Source organism: Delphinus delphis, chromosome 1, assembly GCF_949987515.2.
Source record: "Delphinus delphis chromosome 1, mDelDel1.2, whole genome shotgun sequence".
Lineage (NCBI taxonomy): Eukaryota > Metazoa > Chordata > Mammalia > Artiodactyla > Delphinidae > Delphinus > Delphinus delphis.
Window position 1 is genome coordinate 180,436,455 of NC_082683.1, and position 13,467 is coordinate 180,449,921.

Consider the following 13,467-nt stretch of genomic DNA (forward strand, 5'->3'; position numbering starts at 1 on the left):
CTGGGAAGTGATGGATCTATTTATCCTTAGAGAAATCACCACATAGATCAAATTGTTGTGTCAACAGTGAGTTCTAAGCACAGCTGTTGGTTCCAAAATGGCCTGAGTGAGTAGGATAGCTGGACTCCAAGGAGAGCCCAAGGTGGAATCCAGAAAAACAAGTTAAGTCAAGGAAGTTGAGAACTTATTTCTGCCAACTTTAGCTCTTTTCTGTGAAATGGGTGTTGCATCTACTTACAAAGAGTGAGTAAGAGGTCCTTAGGGAGATCAGCGAACCTATCCCTCCTAGGAATATTGACTTATTTACTGAATTTTTCTTTCAAGTTACAAGATCTTTCTTTGTTCTTTGTCCTGGTGGTTCTAGTTTTAGGTCTTTATTTGTTCCTAGTGATTCAATTATATCCTCAGGACAAATTTATTAACGTTTTGGGAGGAAAGGGGATTTCCTGGGTTTATGATAGACATCTATTCTGTTCTCTCCCTAGGCCTCAGGTGATAGGAAAGAAAAGGATTCTTTGGGGCTTTGTGCTATTCTGTGGCAACGCTGTTTGCTAGAGTTCGATCTTAGTACAGTGACTAAATCAGCATTAAGGGAAATATTACTGAAGCTTTTGAGTTTAAATTAAAATCATCTAAACATGCATTTTATGTTAATTGCTTTGTGCTTGCATTGGGGGTTGTCCTAAGACAGTCCAGTGAAATCCATCATATTTGATTTGATTCAATCCACTAGTGATTGGACAGATCGGAACGTTCATCACAGTAGAGGATCATAAAATATCATTCACACGTATCTAAGAGTTTTATCTGAAATGGAAAGTTAATCTTTTGACATATGGCCAAGGCTTTATAATCAGCAGAGTGGAGTGTCATGTACTATTGCTTTCATAAATTACACCTCTGTTGCCTCATCTGTAAATATCAGGTACCATTTCTTTCAATAGATGAATGAATTTAAAGACAAGTAGAATACATTCCGAGAGCTAAATCTTTTAAGATTTTAGTTTCCTCCTAACAGTTTAAAAATATCTCATCGTCCATACCTGTATCAAAGCACCAGGTGTACATCATGTGTACAAATCTTTCCAAAAAAAAAAAAGCTCTTTTTCACAAGGGCACTTTCTTTCTTTTTGCATTCATATTTAATCATTTTATAAAATTTAATTTTTATTGCATAATTACAATCCAACTGGGATAAACAGATATGTGAACAAACACAGCTCTTGCTAAATGCAGATTTCAATTGTAAGAGCAGAAGACTGAAGGCGAACTACAAACTCGTTCATTGGCTTCATGTTTGGCCTGTCTTAGGCATCAGTTAGTACTTTTTTACTAACTGAGAGAATGGAGATCATCAGTGATTTCAGTGAATGGTTAGGTGGAGGTCATTGTAAGAAACTTGCTTTAATTTTATACCAACAGTGCTTATTGACTATCTCCTGAATGCATTGCACCAAATGAGGCCAGTTCAGGAGAATCAGATCTTGAATTACAGAGAAAGGGTGATTCTGGAGGGAGATTACAGGAGAGGAATTAGGTAAGAAAGATGATTTTTTTATACTAGCATAGAAAAATACTAAAAGCTTGAAGGGACAGGTATGACTTTGTCACCATTTGAACGAGGTACTTAGCTAGATTCTCACTAGCAAAGGCATCTCTGGTCCACAATAAACATCTTCCTGGCCTGATTCTAAGACTCCTTTCCTGGGTGTTTCATTTTTTTTTTCATTCAAATCAGTTTGCCTACATAATATAATATTAATGTGTGTGTGTTTTAAATCAACTTGGAGAACATTTTACTTTCAGACACTTAGTACAGAAAATATGTATTATGTGAAATACAAAAGGTGTTCAACACCACTTCCTGCCACTAACACAAAGTGATGCCCAACAGTGATTTACATTGGGACTAATTGTACAAATTCAAGCACTCAGAACTCAGGAATGCCCTGATTGAATTTTGGTCTACAAAGTTCTCAAACACTTATCAGAATTCTGTAGGTAAACTCTGATAGCAATAATGATAACTTCTTTTTAAAATTTTATTGAAGTATAGTTGATTTACAATGTTGTGTTAGTTTCTGCTGTACAGCAAAGTGATTCGGTTATACATATATATATATTCTTTTTCATATTCTTTTCCATAATGGTTTATCACAGGATATTGAATATAGTTCCCTGTGCTATACAGTAGGACTTTGCCTTTTATCCATCCCTTATATAATAGTTTGCATCTGCTAATCCCAACTCCAAACCCATCCCCCCATTCTTTGGCAACCACAGGTCTGTCCTCTATGTCTGTGATTCGGCTTCATAGAGAAGTTCATTTGTGTCATATTTTAGATTCCACGTATAGGTGAAATCATATGGTATTTGTCTTTTTCTTTCTGACTTACTTCACTTAGTATGATCATCTCCAAGTCCATCTACATTGCTGCAAATGGCATTACTTCATTCTTTATTATGGTTGAGTAATATTCCATTGTATACACGTACCACATCTTCTTTATCCATTCCTCTGTCTATAGACATTTATGTAGCTTCCATGTCTTGGCTATTATAAATAGTGCTGCTATAAACATAGGGATGGATGTATCTTTTGAATTATAGTTTTGTCTGGGTATGTGCCCAGGAGTGGGATTGCTGGATCATACGGCAACTCTATTTTGTAGTAATGACAAGTTTTGAATAACCTAGATGTTCAGTCAGAACAGAGGAATCACCCATTGTTAGATGCTACTAACACAATAATACTGTCAGGTACTTTCGAAATACCTGTAACTTACAGTGAACATATCCTTGGCAGAAAATTGTAATTATATTTCCTTTAAGATCTCACTCATAATTTTAAATTTTATGACAGAAGTTTTCCTTCTCTTCATTTAATTAATAGAGGAGTCTTTCTCGGGACCAGAAATACCAAACAGAACATTGCACGATCCTTCTTGACAAAAAGATGTAAAGTGGAATATTGGAAGAGGTGTCCACTTACACAGGAGAAAAGGGCTTTGAGTGTAACTCAAAGTAGGGAGTTAGAATGATTCCATCTTGTCTTCCCCTGACTCTCAAAGGATCACAGTCCCACTTAGAAGGAGGGATAGAAAAATCTACCCATAAGCAGAGAAAGATCTCATATCAGCCTGGGCTCTGGGTAAAAAAAAAAGTAACTACAGGCCTACACTTGTGTAGATTTGATGGTATATTAACAGGATCTTCTGTAGAAATACAACCACGCTGGACAGGAGCTTACAATCTAAACTGCAGAACAACTGGGAAGGTAAAGTGCAGGGGAAGTGGGCAGAGTGGGGGTGGGTAGTGCCGGAAGCCTGGGAGGGGAATTTGAACTTTATCATAAAGGGAGGGGATTCGTTTTTATCATACTAATGGGTTACTGTAACTGTGTTAGTCCCTTTTAAAATCAAAGCGAATTCCAGATGTGACTTTTCATTTATAAAATTTAACATTTTGAGGATAATCATACTTTAAAAATTTTATCTGTTAATAACCCAGATTTGAGTTGTTCTTTAAATATTTTGTGTTGTTGAGGCATTAATGGACAAGCATTTCTTTTTCTGTTCACCCGCAAAATACCAACACAACTGCGTCTGAGACTTCACAATTCCAATGCATATTTCCTTACATTCACCTGTTTGATTCTCCCGGTTGTCCTGGAAATGGGTATTGTTGTCACATATCACATCGATTTAATCAGTAAAGAGACTGGGGCACCTATAAAATAAGCAAGACTAGTGTCAGGAAACTGTGGCTCAGAAAACCTGAGAAGCAGCCCCAAGGTCAGGGGCTCCTAGGTGGAAGGACTGAACTCATCTCAAGGTCAACTATCTCCCTCCCACCCCACCCCCCAATCCTCTCTCTTCCCAGGAACAATTTCCTTCCATATTTCTTTTTTCTTCATGAAAAAGATGAACAGAAAACAAGCCTATCAATTGGCATTTCCCTCTGTATAAAAACATGATCAAAATATGGATCAAACAAAATGCTAGGTGATCAAACATTTGAAAACAAAAATATCAAAACAAAGTGAGATTTGGCTTAATTTACATCTCCTTGATTAGTGAAAATTCCTCCTCAGAAATACTCGTTTTAGGCAACTAGAGTTCTTCCTATCCTATTTATTTGGGACCACTTGTTCTGGTCTTACTGTTTATTCTGTTCTATTTTATATTTCCTTTTATACCTAAAAATTAAACCAAATAATACAGTTTTCTTTAATTTGAGTGGTACGAATCATTTTTGGTTTCTGTGTTCATGTTGATTTCTATGTGTAACCATATAAGAAACACCATTTACTGATACTATTACTTATTATGTATATTATTTATTATATATGATGTTATTTTATGCTTATTTATTATTATTTTCAATAATAAATTGAATATTTAAGTTATATATTTTTATACAAATTCCAAAAAGTAGAAGTGATTTGGTTTCTCAGATGAGGTAGAGAAATAAGGCATAGCGCTCCTAGTAACTTTGTAAAAAGGAAGTGTAAGAATTAGTATAGTGTAGATTTAGGTCTTTGTTCTTTGATTCTCTTTTCTAAATACTTTTATATTTCTTTTTTATTAGTGCAGAATGCAAAAAAAGAAGTTACAATAAATGACAAACTCTTAGAAACAAAACCTGTGCCCTTTGAAAATGTTTCACTGTTGAATGTTGGATTCCAGTGAAATACCTCTTAGTTTTGCTTGTACTTAGCTTGAAAAAAATGTAGCATTGAAAGTTTTGAATAGCTAACTTATACATTTAGCGAGCGTTCAGTCTATATTTTTTGGTTTCTCTCGTTTGAAGTTTCATTTCTGCTCAGACTTCCTCTCACCATCCATCCATCCCCTGCATATTTCAGCTAATCATATGATCCTTCCTCCTTTTGCCCACGTTGGTTTAGTCCCTGAGTCCGCATAATAGTGAAAAGTAGCTTAATTCCTGGTTTCCTGAAGGCCTGGAGCCTCTAGGTATTTCAAAACTATAAGCTGCAAGTTTTTAGGCAAAGTACCAAGACTTGGTCTGGAGGCTTCTACAGAGCCCAGAATCATTATTCACATCACGTATTCATTATAGCTGAGCAGGGATACACAAAACAAATGCCAATCCAATATGATCCTCTTCCCTTTATCTGTCACTCGATAGGGAGGCAGCCCTCCTGACTCCTGTCTCCCCTCCTCTGACCGTCTTCTTCCTCTAGCTCGTTCACCCTACTACTCATCCTCTCTCCCACCCCCAGAAACCTTCCTCCATGCCTTTATGCAGACTCTTCCTTCGCCTGGAATAGCCTTCTTGTATTGCCTGGAAAACAAAGCCTTCAAGGCCGATTTCCAATGTCAACTTGAAAGAACGAAACTTTCTGGATCCTCTCAGACGTCACCGATCCCTTCTCCACCTTGCAGGACCTTATGATGACCTGTCAGAGGGCATTTCTCAAGCTTCACTTGCCCTCACATATATATTTTCACTCCACATATATATATATTTTTATTACATTGACACTTTCCTTCATATGCAGTACAACAAATAACCCTATTTCCTGTGAGAAACTTACAATGCTGTCACTCAGGTCTTTCTATGTCTTTTGCAGTATTTAATGGCTTCCCCATCTCCTGTGAAGCTGATGTTGCTTCTTGGGATGGATTCTGTGAAAAATCTTGACGGTTCTAGTCTAAGGAAGTTATCCTGAGACAGTTGTGTAACTGTCTACCACCGCTTCTACCCCCTGTTCTGCCAACTGTTGTTACTGAAGTATCTGTTTATTCAAAAGGATGGAGGATACAGTCTTCAGTACACCATGTTGCTTTGAAGGGTAGGCATGGGCATCTCTGGCCATGACTCCTGGTTGAATCACTTGAAAGGCTCCTTCTACATACCTTGAAGGACACCAACAATCTTGCTCTTCCTTCCACCTCTCTGGCTGCTCCCTTTCTATTTCTCTGGTTCCTTCCCATTTTCTTGTAAATTTTGGAGCTGCCCAGGATTTGATCTTTGGACCACTTCCCTTTTTATTTATATTCCCTCCCTGTGTGATCTCATCCTGTCTCACGGGTTTAAATGCCATCTACATGCTGATGACTCATAAATGAAATCTCCACTTTGCACCGCTGCCCTGAATACCATCCTCATATTCACTTGGGTGTTTAAAAGTCATCTTGGATTTAACAAGTCCTAATCAGAGTTCCTGAAACCCAGCAAACTTGCTCCTCCTACATTTTCTCCCATTTAAGAAAATGGTCTTTCCCTTCACATATTTGATCAAAGCAGAGTCATTCTTTCTTTCCTTACCCATATCAAGTTCTTCAGCAAATCTGTTGGCTCGCCTTTCAAAATAAATTCAGAATCTGACTGCTCACCTGCTTCTCATCATCATCTTGGGCAAAGCCGCCATCATCTCAGATAGATGATAGGCCTTAGTCTAGGAATCGTTCTTCTATTTCTGTCCTTGCTCCACTTAAATCTGTTTTCAGTACAGCAGTGAGAGTGATCCTATTAAAACAGCCAGAACAATGTCACTCCTCTGCTCAAGGCCTTATAGCGATTGCCCTTAGGGGAAAAATCAGATCCTTAGGACTTCCCTGGTGGTGCAGTGGTTAAGAATCCGCCTGCCAACACGGGGGACAGGGGTTCGATCCTTGGTCCGGGAAGATCCCACATGCCGTGGAGCAACTAAACCTGTACTCCAGAGTCTGAGAGCCACAACTACTGAGCCCACACGTGCTGCAACTACTGAAGCCTGCGCACCTAGAGCACGTGTTCGGCAACAAGAGAAGCCACCACAATGAGAAGCCCGTGCAGCGCAACGAAGAGTAGCCCCTGATCGCCACAACCAGAGAAAGCCCGCGTGCAGCAACGAAGACCCAAAGCATCCAAAAAATAAATAAATAAATAATTGTTTTATAAAAGGACATACTTTGAAAAATAAAATATCAGATCCTTAACCAAGGTATCTGAAGGCTCCCACTCCGGGCACGCTGCTGCCTCAGAACCCGTGCCCTTGCCCTTTCCTCTGTCTGCAGTGCTTCCACTAGTATCTGCTAGCTTGGGTCCTCCCACTTCCTGTCCTGGCTCACAGAGGGCTTCTCTGACCTCCCATCTGAATTTGCAGGCCCTGCTTCCTCCCTTTCCCATACGCTCACTACTTTACTTCTCTGTTTATTTTACGCCACCATCTCACCTTTTGTTTTTCTATTTCTCTTATTATCCATCTCCTCCCTCTAGAATAATACATTCCATGAAGGCACAGATCTTACCTGTTTAATTCATTCCTTTACACTTAGCTTCTATAACAGTGCAGTAAGTCCCCTATATACGCACCTTCAAGTTGTGGACTTTGAAAGATGCGAATGTGCGTTTGCATGTCCAGTCACGTAAGTTAGTTCACGGGTCTGGCGTATGTTGTCACGTGTGTGCATCCTCTACAAGTGGTTGTGCTTTTGTGTACTTTACTGCACCGTAATGTATAGAGTACAGTAGTATAGTATCTTTATTCCAAGCCCAGGATGTCCAGAAGCAAGTGTAAAAGCAGTAGTGAAGTCGCTGATACTACTGTACTTTTCAAGGTACTGTACTGTAAGGTTAAAAATGTTTACTTTTTGTGTTTGTCTTTTATGTATTATTTTTTTGAAAAGTATTATAAACCTATTACAGCACAGTACTATACAGCTGATTGTGTTAGTTGGGTACCTAGGCTAACTTTGCTGGACTTATGAACAAATTGGACTTATGAATGCACTCTCGGAACAGAACTTGTGTGTATGTAGGAGAACTACTGTACCTGCTAAACAGTATGTCCTCAAATATGGCTACAGGAGCAAAGGTATATGGGGCTTCCAGGGAGAGTATGTTGACTGCAACTGGTCTATCCCATAGTAAGTGTGAATGTGTCTATGTAAGAGGTCTGTTCATAAAGTACATTCACCACCACGTTACCTCTTTGCTCCCTGTCCTGTACATATTAATCAACCACAGACCTAAAGCATAATGAGGCAGAAAAGAGTGAGTGAAAGAGAGAAGGAAGAGAGAGAAAAGGAAAGACAGAAGAGATTCCTTTTAATCAACTAGGTAGATCAAGGTTTCTATTACCAGGAGGAAAAGTAATGTTTTAAAAATTTTCTGTACAATCTCTTCTTTGAGAGGACATTCAGCTAGATTTAACCTGTACTATAATATATTCCAAAATTGTTGGTCAAGGCATTAAGTGACTATGTCTTAGTTTCCACGCCCTCACTGTCTAGTTAGGAGTATGCATCACCACTAATAAAATAGCATAAAGCTGGTTAAGAACAGGGACTTGGGAGCAGAGAGCTTAGTCTGGGTCCCAGCTCAGCTCTTCCTCTCGCTGTGCCTCAGTTTCTTCAACTGGAAAATGAGAGATAAAGACAGTACCTACCTTACAGGGCTGTTGTGAAGATTAAACTAATCAATATTTATAAAGCACTTAGAACAGTATCTAGCACAAGTTACTGCTACATTTTAAAAAATTGAATAATTAAATAAAAAGTGTTCAAAACCTTATATTTAGTCCCTTTATCTCATCACCCTCACGGCTCACATTCTTATGATTCTTCTATCTGCCCACCAAGAGAACTCACTTCCCTACTCTGTCAGGACCTACTTTATTTATTTTTTAATCAAATTTATTATTTCAAGTAGAATCTTTGTTCTCAAGACAAACTTCTGCGGCTAAAAGGAATTGTCTATGAAATAATGATCTAGAAACAGTGCTTCATTTTGTGACTTATAACAGTAAAAACTCCTATCTTTTGGCCTAATTTTGCTGTGAGAACCTCTATCGATTTCTAATTATGAAAAACTATCCAAACTTAGCTTTGGATTAGCTAAGATACATTGCTAAACTCTGTTTTCAAGCAAGAATTCTCACTATCAGATAGACAATTCAGAGATAAGATAAAAGGATTTAAATGGGAATCCAGGGAAGGGCTGAAAGAAAAGCAAGACATTTTTATTAAAGATATTTTCTAGTCCTCAACGTTTGAAATGTATCCCCACTAAAAGGGCAGATTTCAGTGGAGTTCTTCTTCAAAGATACGCTACACGCTTTTTGCTGCAGAATCCCTTGCTCCAAAGGCTGAACCCCTGGCAGCTGGACCCTGGCTTCTTAGGGTGTAAGGTGGCTCAGAAATGGCACCCAAAGCTCAAGACACTAGGGCCACACCCCTGTCACTGATAAGGGTGGTGATCTTGGGCAAGTTATTTAGCCTGATCCATGAAACGTTAGATAAATCAGTACCTGTGCCATGAGTATATCTTGAAGATTAAATTGGATCAAGTGTGAGAACTGCCTGTCATGCAGAAAGCACTCCGTAAGTGTTGCTATTATCGGCAGCCATTGGATAAAGCAGAAATAATGTGTAACCTCCCTGACTTTTACACGGCATGGGTCATCACAGTGACTGTCTAGCAGACTTCTGAACTGTGCAGTCCTGTTCAGGTCATCATTTTTTTTTTTTTTTTATTTTTTTTTTTGCGGTACGCGGGCCTCTCACTGTTGTGGCCTCTCCCGTTGCGGAGCACAGGCTCCGGACGCGCAGGCTCAGCGGCCATGGCTCACGGGCCCAGCCGCTCCGCGGCATGTGGGATCTTCCCGGACCGGGGCACGAACCCGTGTCCCCTGCATCGGCAGGCAGACTCTCAACCACTGCGCCACCAGGGAAGCCCGCTGCCTTACTCTTAAGAGGTTTAGGAATAAAGTATGCCTGGGTTTGCGTGGAAGAGACTGGGTATTCTGCAGATAAACTGGATTGTTTTTATGTGGCATGAGGTGGTTGGAGGTGGGCATGGGGTCCAAAATTTTGTGGACGTCCATCATCGACAACCACTGGAGTTATCTTCTCCCTGTGCCTTTTGCCACCGTCAGCAAAGTGAAGAAAGCAGCAAGGAAGAGGCTTCCCTGGTGGCTCAGTGGTTAAGAATCCGCCTGCCAATGCGGAGGGCATGGGTTCGAGCCCTGGTCCGGGACGATCCCACATGACGTGGAGCATCTAAGCCTGTGCAGCACAGCTACTGAGCCTGCGCTCTAGAGCCCGCGAGCCACAGCTACTGAGCCTGTGTGCCACAACTACTGAAGCCCACACGCCTAGAACCCATGCTCCGCAACAAGATAAGCCACTGCAAGGAAGAGTGGCCCCCTACTCACTGCAACTAGAGAAAGCCCACGTGCAGCACCAAAGACCCAACTCAGCCAAAAAAAAAAAAAAAAAAAAAGGAAAAGAAAGCAGCAAGGAAGCTTGAGGTGGAATCTGAAGATGCAGAACCTTGAGGTAAAATGGGGTTGAGCCACCCCTGGGCTGGAACCATGGTAAAGAAATTGATGAGGCAGCCCTTGGGGACCCCATGGTCTTGGTCAAGGTAAAAATTGCCCCTGGGTGACTTAGGACATCACACGACTGGGGAGAAGAGGGTGTTTCCCAGCTTGTTTTATAGAGAACTGAGACTACACAGCATCATCTTCACATGACCTCCTCACCAGAAACTCCACAGGGAGGCAAAGAAGGGTGCGACCTCCCTCTTGCCTTTCACTCTCGCCCCAGGCTGCCCTTTTAAGGAGCTTTTTATCTTCTAGGACTGCCTAAATGCTCCTTTAACCTAGTTCCTGCTTTATGGGTATATGGGAGAGGGAAACAAGGAGCAACCACTGAGCTACACTTTGGTGACCCTGAAGAATGTTCAGGAAACCTCAGCAAAAGGGACTAAGGTGTCAGAGAGAAAGTACCCAGGAGTAACCCTATTATAAATGGAATTATCACTAGAAGAATTATTACTGACAAAACCAAACTGGTATTTGATGTGAGTCCATAGGAGTTTAAGTAATCACATTAAAATAAAGGTTCCATATTGCTTGGTGGTCAATAATAATAATAATAATAATAATAATGCCTAGGAGCAGACCTAGAGAAAGGACTGCCTGGTGCAGCCTTTCCCCTGGAATAGGTGCTGTCCCCATGCACACAGTCTGGGTCCTGGAACACTCCCAGTTCTGCAACGTTGGCTCCCAGGACACCATGTCCCCTTGGCCAGTGAAGCACCCGACCATAGAGGATGGAAGAGAGCATCAGGAAGGAGAGTTCAAGATTAGGGAGCTCGAGAAGTTCTTCTGCATTGGGAACTCACACAAAGAAAGAAGGGTCGGTTGGAAGAAGAGCCCCAGGCAGAAGGAGCTGCACACCCATCAGAAGGAAATGGGTAGCTGTGGGGGAAGGAGGGGGAGGGGGGTGCTGATGCACAGGGGAACTGAAGCTTGTGGGGTGGATGGGAGCAGTGAGGGGAAGCCTGGGCTCATCTGCATGAAATAGGTTCCTATTCTTGTAAAAGGTAAGTGGTCCTTAACACTCAGCTATGCGCATCAGGCACCCTCTGAAGTCAAGACAGACATAAAGTACTTGGATTATTATCTAGAACTGATGTTATGTACATGTAAGTTAAATCCACTAACCCAGTGGAAAGGTTCATCATTTTCAAAGGTTCATCATTTGACATTGATCAATGTCAAACATCAAAAGAAAAAAAAAAAAAGCAAAAAAAGCCCAGACTCTACTCTAGAGCTGCTTTGTGCAAAATGGTAGCCATCTGCCGTACCCACCCATTGAGATCACATATGTGGCTGGCTAGTCCACAGGGAGATGTACTATAAACGCAAATACCTATTGGACTTTGAGAATGTAGTGTGCATAAGAGAATGTAAAAACACCTCTTTGTAAAATTAATTGCATGCTGAAATAATATTTTGGACGTCCTGGGTGAAATAAACTGTATGAGAATTAATTTAATCCATCTCTTTACTGTTTTTGATGTGACTACTAGAAAGTATAAAATTACATATGTGGCTCATATTATATTTGTATTGGACTGTGTTGCTCTTGAACCCAGTTCTGACATTCATTTGCTGTGTATCCTTGGGGAAGTAGGTTAACTTCTCTGTACCTGCAATTCCTCAACTATAAAGTAATTGAGTTGTGAAGATGAAATGATTTGATATACGAAAAGCACTTAGAAAAATATTTGCAGTGTAGAAAATTTAGCTATTATCACAGTTTTCTTTCTTTCTTCCTTTCCTTCTTTCTTTCACTCTTTCCTGCTTCCTCCTTTCCTTCCTTGCTCCCTCCCTCCCTTCGTTCCTTGCTTCCTTTCTTTCATAAAAGAGTTTCAGTGAGCTACAGTTACAAATCAGAGATGAACCGTTAGAAAGGGGTTGAATTGGAATGCATTTCTGTATTTCCAGCCAACTGTTGTAGCTATGGAAAGCATCTAAAGTATATTGCTGATAATGGAATAATAATAATTCAATTAGCTCTCAAAAGAGTTTCACAATCTTTTAAAAATGTGAACTCCCATAGAGCCTTCTTGTTTTGTGACTGCAATGACAATAAACACACAAAGTAGGTCCAGCAGGTCCAGCATGCATTGTAGTATAAACAGACAAATGTTTCTGGTTGTTTACTGTAAATAAGAAAAAATTACACTGGAATTTGTGAGTTGTTTAATTAGAATCTGCAACTTATTTGTGTGTTTCCTTTTGCTAGTTTCTTCTCCTAAACTACTTTTAATTTGCTTAGAAGTGAGCCTAAAACCTATAACATGTGGACACTTCTAAGGACGGAAAATCCGAAAGCTCTGGTTGGATTGGAGGAGGGTGATTAAAAGAAAAAGGGGAAATAGAAAAATTGCAGTTGCTGTAATTTAAGGGACGTGATAGGATACCAAGAATATGATATGTCGTTCAAGAATTGCTTGCACACGTAGGGATCTATCCACACACCCTGGGATATATAAACAGGAGTAGAATCATAGGAGGGTTTCTCTTTTATGTGATATGTATCATTGCTCCAATGCTTTTTAGGGGGGACTGATTTTAATTTTTGACTCCACAATTTAAAACGAATGTGATGGATATAGAGAAAAACAGCAAAAATGATGAAAGGATTAGCCAATAAAATACCTGAAAACAAAGCATTTTAACACAAGAGTTTTTTAACCCTTAAAATGAAAACCCACAGAGTTTTTAAACTGGGAAAGGGCTGAATGACAATTTACCAAAATTGGAAATGACAAATGAGACTGAGGCCATGAGTCTAACAAGTGAACATGGGCATTGTTACATGATTGTCTCAGGTGCATCCCTGCCACCACCTACGTGCTTTCAAGCTCGTGCTTCTTATTTCTTCTCATGCATTTGACATTTTTGGAGGAAGGGGGGCACAGATCTCCTTCTTCCATGTGCCCTAATACCCTGTACCTCTCTCTAACATGATGCTCAACTCTCTGTATTGTGATTTTCCACTTTTGTGTGAGTCCCTCTAGATCTCCAAGGACAGGAACTCAAGCCTTCTTTTTCCATTTTCCCAGAACCTGGCAGTGTCCTCGTATGTTGCCTGAATGCATGAATAAGCATAGGGATGTTAAATTTTCTGGAAAGGGTATTTTAGAATAATTTGAGATAAT